At 35.2% G+C, this 4,379-nt stretch overlaps 1 long non-coding RNA gene across 1 annotated transcript; it reads right to left on the bottom strand.

The window, feature by feature from the left end:
• Positions 1-232: 232 nt before the first annotated feature.
• LOC132644439 (uncharacterized) lies at positions 233-3,302 on the bottom strand. Its single transcript, XR_009583845.1, has 3 exons — positions 3,120-3,302; positions 2,645-2,720; positions 233-844 (listed from the first exon to the last, which is right to left on the bottom strand). It is a non-coding gene; the product is annotated as an uncharacterized LOC132644439 (long non-coding RNA).
• Between the last annotated feature and the right edge of the window lie 1,077 nt (positions 3,303-4,379).

Here is a 4,379-nt window from a genome sequence, read left to right as displayed (position 1 = left end):
AATCAGTTTTCAAAAGATTGTTCTACCCCAACTTCATGTGGAAATTTATGAGATTTTTGTCCATTGGATCGGAAAAAAGCCTAAAGAAGAGCCTCCACATTTTGAACAATTACATAACTGAAGCACTAGATGAACGTGCAAGTAGAACAAAAACGTCTAATTCTAATAATGATGATCTATTATTGGCATTTATGAAAAAATCAGAAGCAAATGGGCATTTTTTGCCTAGGACTACTATAAAGAGCACAATTTTTTTAATAAGTTAGGATCAACATGACTTAAAAAAGGGTAATACTATTCATATTTCAAAGATGGAGAATTTGACACAAAATAAAAGTGTTAATACAACCGAAAGCACTCCACTATAAATACACGAAGTGGAAAATATTCATATAATACAAGCATCAAGCATTAGAAATGTCACTAGCAATCATATCACGAAACCCCATCCAATAGACATCACTTTGTTCTCCTACATCTTCGACATCTACATTGTTAGCTCTTGAAGTTGTGCCAATATCATTAGAATCAACCGATGGAATATAACTCTCATTCTCGGCTGTTTGGAATGCATCATCCACATTGCATTTCTTTCTAATATAATTGTGAATGGCCATAGTAACAAGTACGATGTCCCTTTGTGTGTCAATGTGATAGTATGGCATGTCTCTCAAAATAGACCATCTTGCTTTCCAAACGCCAAATGTGCGCTCTATGACATAAAGCCATCCGCTCCTTCTCATCTTGCTCTCTCCAAATCTCTTCTAGTTCTTGATCTTCGTCATCTAACAAATCACTTAAATAAGGAGATACCACATTGCTAATATCCCAACTCTCCATTTAACTGAAAATGGAAATGACTCAAATTAGTAAAGAATGAATGTTTTTCCAACAACCTAATTTCAAGATTTTTTAGAAACTCCATTGTTTCAATGCACTCATAACTATCTTCGGAAAATCACATTGTAAATCTCAAATTACTATTCCATCAAAGAAAAACAACCACAGCAATACATAAAGTTCCCACATTCATTAAAGCCAACACAACAACAATAACCATAAGGTCTAAGGATACAACCACAACGTCAACACAACATTAACAATACATAAATTTTACACGTACAACCATAAGATTTAGGGATACAACCGCAATGTCTAAACAAGAAGCAATAAGTAAAGTTTACACGCACAACCATAATGTTCGAACATTAAACAATAAAAACATTTAACCATAGCAACGCAATCAGCCCATTTTCTCAAGATTATTTGAATGTACCGAGAGTGGAGAAAAAGAGGCAACAAAGAGCAATAGTAATAGAATAGACTAAAAGCCCGCAACTGCAGCCAGCAGCCAGCAGCCGCAGCAACCAGCAGCAGCCGCAGCAACCAGCAGCAGCAGCCAGCAGCCGCAGCAACCAGCAGCAGCCACCAGCAGCTGGTTGGTATAGAAAGCCTCAAATTCAAAATCATGGCATGTGATTTTCCTATATTAATGATCATCAAATGAAACACCTTTCACTTGTTACATGTTAGCAATTTAAGTAAACTGGTCTACCAATATTTGTTATGGAAAACTCTATAAGAACTAAGGAACAGGTTCATAGCCTCAAAACTTACAACTTATGTATTTCTTATTCTAAAAACATCCTTAGCCACTGACCAAAACATGAGAAGTCAAGCGACAATAGATAAATAAGAAAAACTTAATGTAGCACCATGCTCGTAAAGTCTGAGGGTAAGTATAAGACGACAGACTATGAATTTTGGTGCTCAAATCCTTCACATTAGTCTAGTTAACTAATAAAAATGAGATTAATGTATTTCTTATTCTCAATACACATCTTTGCCACTGATGTAACATTGAAGAGTGGCAACAGAAAATAAGAAACTTTAATGTAGCACCATGCTCGTAAAGTCTGAAGATAGTATAAAACAACAGACCATGTATTTTGATGCTCAACAAATTGTGCATACATCACTTTATCCAGAATTTTATTCCAAAAAACTGTTTGGACATAGAATTGTTACAACTTTCCGGAATTTGAAAAACTCCAAAAACCAAATCACTCACAAAAATTCAAAAACAACTCCAATACAAACTAGAACAAACCCAATTCGTATTTCAGCTCAATGACAAATGACAAATAGAAATACACACACATATAACACATCTATTTTCCATTTGAAAAATTCAAATGAACCAAAACTTGAAAAATAAAACATGTATAAAGCAGCAAGAGATTGAAAATACATTAAAGTACCTAGAAATTGGACCATAAAAGGTGATGGTAGTTTTGCCATTTTGATCTATTCTGGTCCATTTCAGTCTTTGATACTAAACTCCCAAAGAGAATGATAACCGCATTGCCATCCCTAATTTTTGCTACAAGGTTCTAATTAAAGTAAGCTATATGAAACCATTTTGCATTATTTGGGTCCATTTTCATTCTTTGATACTAAATTCCCAAAAAAAGAATGATGCTAGCATTAAATCCACCAAACTTAATCAGTCCTTAGAAATATCACAAAGCTTATCACATATCCGTTTCATATTTCAGCACAAACACAAAGAATAAACAGAAATACACAGCGAAAAATCAAAGCTTGAACCAAAACTTGCAGTGTAAAAATAAGAATACGTTACCTACAAAGTAGATGGTAAAGGGTGATGGTAGTTTTCCAATTGCAGTGTCATAAGATTCTCAGAATCTTCGATCTGACTGAAAAAAGAGTAATTATCAGAACTTGTTGTGTTAAAAAAGGAGAAAGAGTTTGTAAAGGGAAGAAAACTCATAAACCAAGTACTTAGACAAGAGTCTAAGGAATCAACTATGGAGATATTTTACCGGGATTCTGCTTCCCCAAACCTCAACTAAAATAATCAATGAAAAGGGCGAAAAATGACCCTAAACTATTGAAAATAGAACAAAATACTCTTTACCCGGGCATTAAATCCACCAAACTTAATCAGTTCCTTTGAAGTATCAGAAACTAGAACGAACCCATTTCATATTTCAAGCACAATAACAAAGAACAAATAGAAATACACGCATATGACACATCTATTGTCCATGCAAAATATCCAAACTTGAACCAAAAACTTGGAACTGTAAACAAACCTTAATTTCTGTGAATAGCGAATTGGTTAATAATGGGCAGTTGAGGAAAATTTAGAGCTTCCTAGAGGCTGCGTTGTTGTAGAAGATGATGAACAGATCGTGGAGGCTGTGTTGTTGTAGAAGAAATGAGGAACAGATCGTGACTTTTAGGGCTTTAGGTGAGAGGGTAATTTGAGAATTAAAATAAAATATAAGGGATATAAAAGTAATTTCAATGGTCAACGAAAATGGCTTTAAGCCCTAAAAAAAAAAAGTTAGGATTCCAAACTTTTCATTTTTGGGTGACTTTAAGCGCTTTAAGTTGATAGTCAAACACTACAATAAGCTAATAAGGGCTTATAAGTTGGTTTGACCAACTTATAAGCCCATCCAAACGGGCACTATTTCCTCTCCACTCCCACTCCACTTTCACCCCCGCAACCCCTGCCAAAAATGCCGACCCTCCATCCCACCCTTACACCACCCCATCTTTATCCTTAATGGCGGGGCAGAATTTTCATTAAGGGGTTCAAAAATACAAAGAAGTAAATATGCTAAAAAGTTAAAGGGTTCAACGTCTACTATTTATACATAGAAATAACTTTAATCTTATATACGCAGTGTAATTTCCACCGAAAGGGACTCGGATGAACCCCTCAATCCTACCTAGCTCCGCCCCTACTTGTCCCGATTCACTTGCCTTTGGATGATATATTGGTTAAACTTAGCTATGCAATGCCTTGGGATATCGTACTTACAGCGAAAATCATGCAATGTCTTTTTTCGTAATCGTCAATATGTTAATAACGTATGGAAGTACTTTTACCTAAATGCTTGTCTTACACATAGTGTTGGCCCAGCACCTAATCAATCTCATCTTTTCGCCCTCACCCTCGACTTAAAACATTTTAGAACCTTCGTAGTGCAAGGTTGTGCATCCATGTTCTCTAGTATTCTTGTCATTGTCTTGTCCACTCTTCTTCCGGCTCTCCATCCCTCACTCACACTCCAACCCTCGACCCTCCACTCACCATTTCCACCTCCATATATTGGCTTGAATTGTACGTCAATGCTCTTGAGATAATTATTTTTTGTTTATTTGTTAAATACTAAAAGATAAGTAGGACTTAAACTTGTTCAAATTAAGCCCTTAAACACATAATGAAGTGTTCATATTAAACATTTTTAATGGACAAAGATTGCATTAAAAGAATGATTTGAAAATAGAAAAAGCAACAACAAAGTAAGAAAAAGATAAGCAGTCATGATAAGCCCAAAAGT

Source organism: Lycium barbarum, chromosome 6, assembly GCF_019175385.1.
Source record: "Lycium barbarum isolate Lr01 chromosome 6, ASM1917538v2, whole genome shotgun sequence".
Classification (NCBI taxonomy): Eukaryota; Viridiplantae; Streptophyta; class Magnoliopsida; order Solanales; family Solanaceae; genus Lycium; species Lycium barbarum.
This window is presented reverse-complemented; position numbering and strand designations above follow the sequence as displayed.